The sequence below is a fragment of the Pristiophorus japonicus genome, unplaced genomic scaffold (assembly GCF_044704955.1).
Source record: "Pristiophorus japonicus isolate sPriJap1 unplaced genomic scaffold, sPriJap1.hap1 HAP1_SCAFFOLD_425, whole genome shotgun sequence".
Lineage (NCBI taxonomy): Eukaryota > Metazoa > Chordata > Chondrichthyes > Pristiophoridae > Pristiophorus > Pristiophorus japonicus.
In genome coordinates, this window is record NW_027254146.1 from 117,228 (window position 1) to 131,183 (window position 13,956).

Consider the following 13,956-nt stretch of genomic DNA (forward strand, 5'->3'; position numbering starts at 1 on the left):
TCGTGGAGTTCTTCTACACAATAATTGGCGACAAGTAACAGAATACGAACCTTCACGCAACCATGGCTGCCGTTGGAATATTAGAGAGCTTCGTAGAGGGTGATGATTGGGAAGCCCTCGTCGAGCATCTCGACCAATACTTCATGGCCAACGAGCTGGAAGGAGACACTAATGCGGTCAAATGCAGGGCGGTTCTCCTCACCAGCTGTGGGCCTAAAATATACAGCCTCATCAAGAATCTGCTCGCACGGACAAAACCCATAGAGAAGGAATATACAGAGTTGTACACTCTAGTTCGGGACCACCTCAAGTCGAAGGAGAGTATCCTCATGACCAGGTATCGTTTTTACACGCACCATCGCTCCGGGGGCCAGGACGTGGTGGATTATGTCGCCGACCTGAGATGCCTCGCGGGACCTTGCGATTTTGGAGCTGCGTTGGGGGAAATGCTGTGGGACTTTTTCATGCTGGGCATCAGCCACGAGGTCATTCTCCGAAAGCTGCTGGCTGCCGAAACCCTAGACCTGAGCAGGGCCTTCGCGATCGCCCAGGCATGCATGGCCATGGACGATAACACCAAACAGATATCTTCTCAACATCGAAGCTCACCGACAAGTGCATAAAATGATGTTGCCAGCAGGCTGAACTGCATATGGCAGGGCCTATACGTCTGCGGCTGCAACACCCGTGATGACTCAGAGTCTGCCATCGGGGGTGAATGTGAATCCATTAGCACCGTGTTGGCGCTGCGGGGGTAATCATCGGGCCCATCAATGTCGATTCAAGCACTACGTGTGCAAAGGCTGCGCAACAATGGGGCACCTCCAGCAAATGTACAAACGTGCTGCGACACACCACGTGGCAGATGATGATTGATCCAGCACCGATCATGCAGCACAGGCAACTCAACCCAAGGAATAAGTGTATGGAGTACATACCTTCACCACCAAGAGCCCTCCTATAATGCTGGAAGTCAAATTAAATGGCGTTCCTGTATCTATGGAGTTGGACACGGGTGCAAGTCAATCAATAATGAGCCAGTAGACTTTCGAGAAACTGTGGAACAATAAGGCACAAAGGCCCAAACTGAGCCTGATTAATGCAAAGCTGCGTACCTACACCAAAGAGCTCATACCAGTCATTGGAAGTGCGGCAGTGAAGGTATCGTATGATGGAGCTGTGCATGACGTATCACTGTGGATTATTCCAAGCAATGGCCCAACGCTCTATGGCAGAAGCTGGCTAGAAAAGATTAGATGGAATTGGAACGACATCAAAGCACTATCTTGAGTGGATGACGCCTCATGTGCTCAAGTGCTGAGCAAGTTTCCCTCGCTATTCGAACCAGGCATCGGCAACTTCACAGGCTCCAAGGTACAGATCCATCTAGGCCCCGGTGCACAGCCCGTCCATCACAAGGCTCGGGCAGTTCCGTCCATGATGAGGGAAAAAGTTGAGATCGAACTCGATGGAATCATATCGCCAGTCGAGTTCAATGAGTGAGCCAGTCCAATTGATCCTGTGTTGAAAAGCGATGGCACGGTCAGAATCTGCGGAGACTACAAGGTAACGATTAACTGAATCTCACTCCAGGACCAGTAGCCGCTGCCCTAGGCGGATGACCTGTTTGCAACTTAAGCGGGGGAGGGGGGGAATTCGTTCATCAAGTTGGACCTAACCTCCGCCGACATGACACAGGAGCTGGCTAAATCTTCGAAAAGACTGACGTGCATCAACACACACAAAGGGCTGTGTATATAGCACAGGTGCCCTTTCAGGATTCACTCGGCTGCAGCCATTTTCCAGAGAAACATGGAGAGTTTGCTGAAATCTGTTTCGCGCACCGTTGTGTTTCAAGACGAAATCCTGATCACCGGTCGTGACACCATCGAACACCTTTACAACCTGGAAGGTGTTCTAAGTCGCCTAGACAGAGTGGGACTCAGGCTGAAACGCTCCAAGTTTGTTTTCCTAGCACCAGAAGTCGAATTTTTGGGGAGAAAGATTGCAGCAGACGGCATCAGATCCACAGACTCAAAGATAGAGGTCATCAAGAATGCACTCAGACCACAGAATGTGATGGAGCTGCGTTCGTTCCTGGGACTCTTCAACTATTTCAGTAACTTTCTACCTGGCTTGAGCACGTTGTTAGAACCTTTGCACATGTTGCTATGTAAGGGTGATGACTGGGTTTGGTGCAAAAATCAAGACACAGCTTTTGAGAAGGCCAGGAACCTGCTATGTTCAAATAAGTTACTTGTACACTATGAGCCATGTAAACGTTTAGTGCTAGCATGTGACACCTTATCGTACAGGGTCGGCTGTGTGTTACAGTAAGCCAATGTATCAGGCAACCTCCAACCGGTTGTATACACGTCTAGAACTCCGTCTATAGTAAGGTCAAGAAAGAGGTGTTAGCATGTGTATATGGGGTTAAGAAAATGCACCAATACCTACTTGGACTTCGGTTTGAGCTTGAAACTGACCACAAGCTGCTCATTTCGCTGTTTTCAGAGAGCAAAGGTATAAACACCAATGCTTCGTCCCGCATCCAAAGATGGGCACTAACATTATTTGCTTATGACTATGTTATCCGCCACAGACCAGGCACTGAAAACTGTGCCGATGCTCTCAGCCGGCTACCATTACCCACCACTGGGGTTGAAATGGCGCAGCCCACAGACTTACTACTGGTCATGGATGCTTTTGAGAGCGAGGGGTCACCTGTCACGGCTCACCAGGTCAGGACCTGGACCAGCCAGGATCCTGTGCTATCGTTAGTAAAGAGTTGCATCCTAAATGGGAACTGGTCGGCCGTTCCCAGGGAAATGCAAGATGAAATTAAGCCAGTCGGATTGTATCGTATGGGGTAATCGTGTGATTTTGTAAAAAAAGGCAGAGAAACGTTTATACACAACTTACACAGTACCCACCCAGACATTGTCATGATGAAGGCAATTGCCAGGTTGCATGTTTGGTAGCCCGGCATTGACTTGGACTTGGAGTTATGCATGCATCAGTGCAACACTTGTTCGCAACTGAGCAATGCACCAAGGGAGGCTCCATTAAGTCTGTGATCATGGCCCTCCAAACCGTGGTCCAGAACCCACATAGATTTTGCCGGCCCCTTTCAAGGAAAGATGTTTTTAGTAGTAGTGTACGCTTACTCCAAATGGATTGAATGCGTAATCTCATGTCACCCAGCACGTCCACAGCCACCATTGACAGCCTCTGGGCCATGATCGCCACCCATGGCTTGTCCGACATCCTTGTCAGCGACAATGGACCATGTTTCACCAGCTTGGAATTCAACGAGTTTATGACCCGCAATGGCATCAACCATGTCAGGTCTGCTCCGTTTAAGCCCGCGTCTAATGGTCAAGCGGAGCGGGCAGTCCAAACAATCAAGCATAGCATGAAACGCGTGACATAGACAGTTCCCTGCAGACCCGCTTGTATCGCATTCTGCTCAGTTACCAGACGCAACATCAGTTGCTTACCGGGGTTCCCCCGGCAGAATTGTTAATGAAGAGAGCCCTCAAAACCAGGCTCTCTCTCATTCTCCCCGATCTTAATGATCAGGTGGAAACCCAGTGACACCGGCAGAACATGTACCACGATCGCGCGGCTGTTTCACGTGACATTGATGTTAACGACCTTGTGTTTGTCCTGAATTACGGTCATGGTCCCAAGTGGGTTGCTTACACTGTTTTGGCCAAGGAAGGGAATAGGGTGTTTATAATCAAACTGTTAAATGGCCAAATGTGCAGAAAGCATTTAGATCAGACCAAATTACGATTTACTGACAACCATGAACGACATGAAGAGGACATCACCAGCGAAGTTCCACTAACACACACCCAACCAGCAATCGACCAATCACAAGGATGAACCCACCGTTCCGGTCAGACCAGCTACAGTGCAGTGCGTTAATGGTCCGACCAACTCACACACGCCAGGGTTTGAACTTAGATGATTAACCAGGGAGCGAAGAGCTCAGGATCGCCTCAACTCGTATATATAACTTGACCGAAGACTATTGGGGGGGAGGGAAGTGATGTCATGTATGTAAATGTAATACTTGCCATCGGAGGGTGCGACTGTTGGAGTTCTAATGGTCACCTGCACATACGTGCAGGGCCAGTATAAAGGCTTGGCTGCCATACTGTTTAAGCACTCTGAAGTTGTAATAAAGACTAAGGCCACGCTAAGTTTAGCTCACAGTACTCAGCCTCATGGAGTTCTTCTATACACAACAACAGGCAATGAGGGATGGCCAATAAATGCTGGCCTTGCAGCAATGTCCTCATTCCATAAATGAATAAGATTGGGGAATTAATAATGGAGAACAGGGAAATGATGTTGAACAAATATTTTGTATCGGTCTTCATGGTAGAAGACTCGAAGAACATCCCAATAGTGGATAATCAAGGGGCTATAGGTACTAATGAAGTTGGGGAGGGGTTAAACAAATATGGCAGGTGGATGGGAACCTCTGCAGAGAGAGAGAGGAAAGTAGAATGGGGGCAGAAGCAAAAGATAGAAAGAAGAAAAGTAAAAGTGGAGGGCAAAGAATGGAGCTGCGGAATACCAAAGGGCAGAAAACACTAGCGGGAGTTGTGTACAGACCACCAAACAGTAGTAGTGAGGTTGGGGACAGCATCCAACAAGAAATTAGGGATGCGTGCAATAAAGGTACAGCAGTTATCATGGACACATTAATCTACATATAGATTGGGCTCACCAAACTGGTCGCAATACGATGGAGGAGGATTTCCTGGAGTGTATTAGGGATGGTTTTCTGGATCAATATGTCAAGGAACTAACTAGAGGGCTAGCCATCCTAGACTGGGTGTTGTGTAATGAGAGAGGACTAATTAGCAATCTTGCTGTGCGAGGCTTCTTGGGGAAGAGTGATCATAATATGGTAGAATTTTTTATTAAGATGGAGAGTGACAGTTAATTCAGAGACTAGGATCTCGAACTTAAGGAAAGATAATTTCGATGGTATGAGACGTGAATTGGCTAGAATAGACTGGCAAATGATACTTAAAGTGTTGACGGTGGATAGGCAATGGCAAACATTTAAATATCACATGATGAACTTCAAAAATTGTACATCCTGTCTGGAGTAAAAATAAAACGGGGAAGGTGGCTCAACCTCGGCTAACAGGGGAAATTAAGGATAGTGTTAAATCCAAGGAAGAGGTATATAAATTGGCAATTAAAAGCAGCAAACCTGAGGACTGCGAGAAATTTAGAATTCAGCAGAGGAGGACAAAGGGTTTAATTAGGAGGGGGATAATAAAATATGAGAGGAAGCTTGCCGGGAACATAAAAACTGACTGCAAAAGTTTCTATAGATATGTGAAGAGAAAAAGATTAGCAAAGACAAACATAGGTCCCTTGCAGTCAGATTCAGGTGAATTTATAATGAGGTACAAAGAAATGGCAGACCAGTTGAACAAATACTTTGGTTCTGTCTTCACTAAGGTAGACACAAATAATCTTCTGGAAGTACTAAGGGACTGAGGGTCTAGCGAGAAGGAGGAACTGAAGGAAATTCTTATTAGTCAGGAAATTGTGTTAGGGAAATTGAAGGCCGATAACTCCCCAGGGTCTGATAGTCTGCATCCCAGAGTACTTAGGGAAGTGGCCCTAGAAATAGTGGTTGCATTGGTGATCATTCTCCAACAGTCTATCGACACTGGATCAGTTCCTATGGACTGGAGGGTAGCTAATGTAACACCACTTTTTAAAAAAGGAGGGAGAAAACGGGGAATTAAAGACTGGTTCGCCTGACATCACGAGTGGGGAAAATGTTGGAATCAATTGTTAAAGATGAAATAACAGCGCATTTGGAAAGCAGTGACAGGATCGGTCCAAGTCAGCATGGATTTATGAAAGGGAAATCATGCTTGACAAATCTTCTAGAATTTTTTTGAGGATGTAATAGTAGAGTGGACAAGGGAGAACCAATGGGTGTGGTGTATTTGGACTTTCAAAAGGCTTTTGACAAAGTTCCACACAAGAGGTTGGCGTGCAAAATTAAAGCACATGGTATTGGGGGTAATGTACTGACGTGGATAGAGAACTGGTTGGCAGACAGGAAGCAGAGAGAGTCGGCATAAACGGGTCCTTTTCAGAATAGCAGGCAGTGACTAGTGGGGTGCCGCAGGGCTCAGTGCTGGGATCCCAGTTATTTACAATATACATTAATGATTTGAATGAAGGAATTGAGTGTAATATGTCCAAGTTTGCAGATGACACTAAGCTGGGTGGCAGAGTGAGCTGTGAGGAGGATGTTAAAAGGCTGCAGGGTGACTTGGACAGGTTAGGTGAGTGGGCAAATGCATGGCGGATACAGTATAATGTGGATAAATGTGAGGTTACCCACTTTGGTGGCAAAAACAGGAAGGCAGAATATTATCTGAATGGTGACAGATTAGGAAAAGAGGAGGTGCAATGAGACCTGGGTGTCATGGTTCATCAGTTATTGAAAGTAGGCATGCAGGTTCAGCAGGCGGTGAAGAAGGCAAATGGTATGTTGGCCTTCATAGCGAGAGGATTTATCAGCCTTCAATCCCATCAATTTTCCGAACACAATTTCCTGACTAATAAAGATTTCCTTCAGTTCCTCCTTCTCGCTAGACCCTCGGTCCCCTAGTATTTCCGGAAGGTTATTTGTGTCTTTGTTAATGAAGACAGAACCAAAGTATTTGTTCAATTGGTCTGCCATTTCTTTGTTCCCCATTGTAAATTTATCTGATTCTGACTGCAAGGGGCTAATCTTTTTCTCTTCAAATATCTATGGAAGCTTTTGCAGTCAGTTTTTATGTTCCCTGCAAGCTTACTCCTATACTCTAATTTCCCCCTCCTAATTAAACCCTTTGTCTGCCTATAATGAATTCTAAATTTCTCCCAGTCCTCAGGATTGCTACTTTTTCTGGCCAATTTATATGCCTATCCCTTGGATTTAACACTATCCCTAATTTCCCTTGTTAGCCACGGTTGAACCACCTTCCCCGTTTTATTTTTACGCCAGACAGAGATGTACAATTATTGAAGTTCATCCATGTGATCTTTAAATGTCTGCCACTGCCATCCGCCATTAACCCTTTAAGTATCATTCGCCAGTCTATCCTAGCCAATTCACGTCTCATACCATCGAAGTTACCTTTCCTTAACTTCAGGATCCTAGTCTCTGAATTAACTGTGTCACTCTCCATCTTAATGAAGAATTCTACCATATTATGGTGACTCTTCCCCAAGGGACCTTGCACAACAAGATTGCTAATTAATCCTCTCTCATTACACAACACCCAGTCCAGGATGGCCAGCTCTCCAGTTGTTTCTTTGACATATTCGTCTAGAAAACCATCCCTTATACACTCCAGGAAATCCTCCTCCACCGTATTGCTATCAGTTTGGTTAGCCCAATCTATATGTAGATTAAAGCCACCCATGATAACTGCTGTAGCTTTATTGCACACATCCCAAATTACCTGTTTGATGCCATCCCCAACCTCATTACTACTGTTTGGTAGACTGTTCACAACTCCCACTAGCGTTTTCTGCCCTTTGGCGTTCCACAGCTCTACCCATACAGATTCCACATCATCCAAGCTAATGTCCTTCCTTACTATTGTGTTAATCTCCTCTTTAACCAGCAACGCTACCCCACCTCCTTTTCCTTTCTGTCTATCCTTCCTGAATATTGAATACCCCTGGATGTTGAGTTCCCAGCCTTGGTCACCCTGGAGCCTCGTCTCCGTAATTCCAATTACATCATGTCCGTTAACAGCCATCTGCGCAGTTAATTCAGCCACCTTATTACGAATGCTCCTCACATTGAGACACAGAGCATTCAGGCTTGTTTTTTTTAAAAACACTCTTTGTCCTTTTAGAATTATGTTGTAATGTGGCCCTTTTTGATTTTTGCCGTTGATTTCTCTGCCCTCCACTTTTCCTTATCTCCTTTCTACCTTTTGGTTCTGCCCCCATTTTACTCCCCTCTGTCTTCCTGCATAGATTGCCATCCCTCTAACATATTAGTTTAAACCCTCCCCAACAGCCCGAGCAAACACTCCCCCTAGGACATTAGTCCCGGTCCTGCCCAGGTGCAGACCGTCCGGTTTGCACTGGTTCCACCTCCCCCAGAACCAGTTCTAATGTCCCAGGAATTTGAATCACTCCCTCTTGCACCATTTCTCAAGCCACGTATTCATCTTAACTATCCTGTAATTCCTACTCTGACTAGCACGTGGCACCGGTAGCAATCCTGAGATTACTACCTTCGAGGTCCTACTTTTAAAATTTAACTCCTAGCTCCCTAAATTCAGCTTGTAGGACCTCATCCCGTTTTTTACCTATATCGTTGGTACCTATATGCACCACGACAACTGGCTGTTCACCCTCCCCCTCCAGAATGCCCTGCAGCCGCTCCAAGACATCTTTGACCCTTGCACCAAGGAGGCAACAAACCATCCTGGAGTCTCGATTGTGGCCGCAGAAACACCTATCTATTCCCCTACCACTATAGCTCTCCCACTCTTTTTCTTGCCCTCCTGTGCAGCATAGCCACCCATGGTGCCATGAACTTGGCTGCTGCTGCCTTCCCCTGATGAGCCTCCCATCTCCCCCAACAGTACCCAAAACGGTATATCTGTTTTGGAGGGGGATGACCGCAGGGGATCCCTGCACTACCTACCTTCCTTCCACTGCTCTTCCAGCTGGTCACCCATTTCCTATCTGCCTGTGTAACATTTACCTGCGGTGTGACCAACTCACTCAACATGCTATTCATGACATCCTCAGCATCGCGGATGCTCCAGAGTGAATCCATGCGCAGCTCCAGTGCCGCAATGCGGTCTGTCAGGAGCTGCAGCTGGACATACTTCCTGCACACATCGTAGTCAGGGACACTGGAAGCATCCCCGATTTCCCATACAGCAAAGGAGGAGCATGGCAAAGGTAATCATGTTTGACAAATTTGCTGGAGTTCTTTGAGGATGTAACGAGCAGGGTGGATAAGGGAGAATCAGTGGATGTGGTGTATTTAGATTTCCAGAAGGTATTCGATAAGGTGCCACATAAAAAGTTACTGCACAAGATAAAAGCTCACGGGGTTGGGGGTAATATAATTAGCATGGATAGAGGATTGGCAAACAGTGACTCGTGGTGTTCTGCAGGGATCGGTGCTGGGTCCTCAACTATTTACAATCTATATTAATGACTTGGATGAAGGGACAGAGTGTAATGTAGCCAAGTTTGCTGATGATACAAAGATGGGTGGGAAAGCAAATTGTGAGGAGGACACAAAAAATCTGCAAAGTGATATAGACAGGCTAAGTGAGTGGGCAAAAATTTGGCAGCTGGAGTATAAAGTAGGAAAATGTGAGGTTATCCACTTTGGCAGAAATAATAGAAAAGCAATTATAATTTAAACTGAGAAAAATTGCAAAGTGCTGCAGTACAGAGACCTGGGAGTCCTTGTGCATGAAACACAAAAAGTTAGTATACAGGTAGAGCAAGTAATCAGGAAGGCAAATGGAATGTTGGCCTTTATTTCAAGAGGGATAGAGTATAAAAGCAGAGAAGTCATGCTACAACTATACAGGGTATTGGTGAGGCCACACCTGGAGCACTCTGTACAGTTTTGGTCTCCGTATTTAAGGAAGGATATACTTGGCATTGAAGGCTGTTCAGAGAAGGTTAACTAGGTCGATTCCAGAGATGAGGGGGCGGACTTATGATGATAGGTTGAGTAGGTTGGGCCTATACACATTGGAGTTCAGAAGAATGAGAGGTGATCTTATTGAAACTTATAAGATAGTGAGGGGCTTGACAAGGTGGATGCAGAGAGGATATTTACATTTATAGAGGAAACTAAAACTAGGGGACATAGTCTGAGAATAAGGGGCTGCCCATTTAAAACTGAGATGTGGAGAAATTTCTTCTCTGAGGGTTGTAAATCTGTGGAATTCTCTGAACCAGAGACCTATGGAGGCTGGGTCATTGAATATATTTAAGGTGGAGATAGACAGATTTTTGAGCAATAAAGGAGTAAAAGGTTATGGGGGGCGGGTAGGGAAGTGGAGCTGAGCCCAAGATCAGATCAGCCATGATCATATTGAATGGTGGAGCAGACTCCAGGGGCCAAATGGCCTACTCCTGCTTATGTTTCTTTTGGAAGATCCCTCACCACCCTGACATTGCCTTTTTGAGGGATTGTGGCCTGGTATGGCTGTTAGAGAAATAGGGGCCACGTGCCAGGGAGAGACCATAGAGAGAAAGGAGAAAAGGTAGAGAGGGACAGATGGGTAGAAAGTGGATGACTGTCAGAGAGAGCTGGCTGATCAGAAAAAGGAACAAAAAACAAAGGAAGAGACACACAGATAGAGAGGGAGAAGGGGGCAGAGGTGTCGAGGAGAGGTGACAGGAGAGATGGAAAACACAGAAACAGAAATAGCCAGATCTTATTCCTTGCACATTTTGGCACTCTATAAATTAGACTGTTTCTATTGTGGCATCAATGAGGTTCAAAGTACTCGGTTACATCACTTCGAGCTCTCCTTATATAATGGGGGTGGAGATCTGCACTTCACCACAGAATCAGTCACAGACTATTTCATAACCAGGTATAGCTTTTGTTTTCCATTTCTGGCAGATAACCAATGAGGAACCATTTTTAGCAATTGATCCAACACAATGCTGATGTCGATGGCAGAATGGATAATTCGTGATGTCCAGCTGTGTCCTCTGGTCACTGGGCGGACTGACCCTGGGTTTTTACCCATACACGTGCTGTGTCCTCTGGTCACTGGGCGGACTGACCCTGGGTTTGTACCTGTAAACCTGCTGTGTCCTCTGGCCACTGGGCAGACTGACCCCTGGGTTGTATCTGTACACCTGCAGTTTGGCTTTACCTATCCTGTTACTTACTGTCATCATAAGATAATAAATAGGAACAGGAGTAGGCCCTTTGACCCCTTGAGCCTTCAATGAGATCATGGCTGATCTTCTACCTCAACTTCATTTTTCTGCACTATCCCCATATCCCTCGATTCCCTTAATATCCAAAAATATATTGATGTCTGTCTTGAATATACATAACTTCTGAACATCCACAGCCCTCAGAGAGAATATTCCAAAGATTCACCACCTTCTGAGCAAAGAAATTTCTCCTCACCTCAGTCCTAAATTGCTGACCCCTTGTTCTGAGACTAAGACACCTGGTTCTAGACTCCCTAGCCTGGGGAAACATCCTTCCTGCAATTATCCTATCAAACCCTGTAAGAATTTTGCTGGTTTCAATGCAATCACCTCTCATTCTTCTAAACTGTAGAGAATGTAGGCCTAGTCTACTCAATCTCTAATAGGACAATCACTCCCATCCCAGAAACAGTCTGATGAACCTTCATTGCACCCCTTCTATGGTAAGTATATCCGTCTTTAGGTAAAGAGATCAAAACTGTACACAATACTCCAGGTGTGGTCTCACCAGGGCCCTATATAACTGCAGTAAGAAGCCTTTCCTCTTATACTTTAATCATCTTGTAATAAAAGCCAACATACAATTTGCTCTCTTAATTGATTGCTTGTTAATTGATTGCTTGTTAATTGATGTTAAATTTGTGATTTTTGTACCCAGGTCCCTCTCCTTTTAAAAAATACTCTGCTTTTCTATTTTTCCTACCAAACTGGATATCTTCATATTTCTCCACTATATTCCATTTGTCATGTTCTTGCCCACTAACTTAGCCTGTCGACATCCCCTTGAAGCCTCTTTGTACCCTCCTCACAAATTGTATTCCCACCTAGCTTTGTATCATTAGCAAATGTAGATATACAGGTTGTACTCTCCAGTCTGGGTCTCTTTCGTCTGGAAACATCCTTGGTCCAGCATCAGTCCCGGCGTGGGTGGTGGTTCTGTCTCTCTCTCGGCTCCGTGGCTGAGCTCTCTCCCTGTCTCGCAGCTTCTCTCCCCTCCCCGCCATTTCTCTCCCCATGCATGCACAGAACATGTCCGGGTCGCTGTCAGCAGCTGACCTCCCGAGTACCGGAAAATGCTCTGATCCGGCACCGGTCAGGTCCCAAGGATGCCGGACCAGAGACGTCCAACTGTATAACATTTGGCCCCCTCATCCAAATCACTGATATATATTGTGAATAGCTGAGGCCCAAGCACCATCCTTGGAGTACCCGACCAGTTACAGCCTGCCAACCTGAAAATTAACCGTTTATTCCTACTCTGTTTTCTGTCCATTAACCAATCCTCAATCCATGCTAGTATATTAACCCCCAATCCCTTGAGTCCTAATTTTGTTCAATAACCTCGTGTGACACCTTATCGAATGCCTTCTGAAAATCTAAATACACCACATCCACTGATTCCTCCTTAAATATTCTGCTAGTTACAACCTCAAAAAAGTCTCAACAGATTTGTCAAACATAATTTCCCTTTCATAAAGCAGTGTTGACTCTGCCCAATCTTATTATTTTTCTCTGAGTGCCTGTTACCACATCCTTATAATAGAATTGAGCATTTTCCCTACTACTGAAGTCAGGCTAACTGCTTTGTAGTTCCCTGTTTTCTTTCTCCCTCCTTTCTTAAATAGTCCAGTTACATTTGCCACCTTCCAAACCACGGGAACCATTGTAGAATCTATGGAATTTTGGAAGGTGATAACCAATGCATCCACTATTTCTATAGCTAACTTTTTCAATACCCTCGGATGTGGGCCATCAGGTCCAAATGATTTATTGGCTTTCAGTCTCATTATTTTCTCCAGACCATTTTTCTTTACTAATACTAATTTCTTTCAGTTCTTCATTCTCACTGGACCCTGGGTTCTCCAGTAGTGCTGGCAAATTTTTTGTGCTTTCTTCCATTAAGACAGACACAAAGTGTGCATTTAATTTCTCTACCATTTCCTTGTTCCCCATTATAATTTCTCCTGTCTCAGCCTGTAGGGGACCCACATTTACTTTTGCTAATATTTTCCTTTTCACATACTTATAGAAGCTTTTGCAGTCTGTTATTTTGTCTCTCGATAGTTTACTCTCATATTCTAGTTTCCGTTTCTTTATCAATTTCTTGGTCCTCCTTTGCTGAATTCTAAAATCTTCCCAGGCTTACTGCTCTTTTTGGCAACATTATAAGCATCTTACTTTCATTTAATACTATATTTAACTTCTCTTGTTGGCCACGGTTGGATAACTATTCCTGTGGGGTTTTTGTACCTTAAATGAATGTATGTTTGTTGTAAATTATAACTTAATTCTTTAAATGCTAGCCATTCCTTTTCTACCATCATACCTTTTGATATAGTTTCCCAATCTACTTAGCCAACTCTCCCCTCATACCTACACAGTTTCCTTTGTTTAACTAAATCACTTTCAAATTTAATGCAAAATGTTATCATGTTATGGCTACTCTTCCCCAAGGGCCACTTTCCTACATTATTAATTAACCCTTTCTTATTGCACACTACTAGATCAAAAATAGCCTGTTCCCTCATTGGTTCCTCAAAATACTGATCTAGAAAACCATCTTGTATACCTTCCATTAATTCGTCCTCCACACTATTACTGCAAATTTGGTTTGCCCAGTCTATATGCAGATTAAAGTCCCCCATAATTATTGTATTACCTTTGTTTCATGCACCTCTAATTTCCTGATTTATACAGTGCCTTACATTACCACTATGGTTTGGGGGCCTATAAACAACTCCCACCAATGTTTTCTGCCCTTGCTGTTTCTAAGCCACACCCAAACTGATCCTATTTCTTGATTTTCCGAGCTAAGACAGTATTCTTTATCCCATCCTTTATTATTAGGGCTACCACTTCTCCTTTTCAATTTTGCTATCTCTTCTAAAAGTTATGTATCCCGGAATATTTAGTTCTCAACCGTGGTCACTTTGCAACCACAGCTCCATAATGGTTATCAGA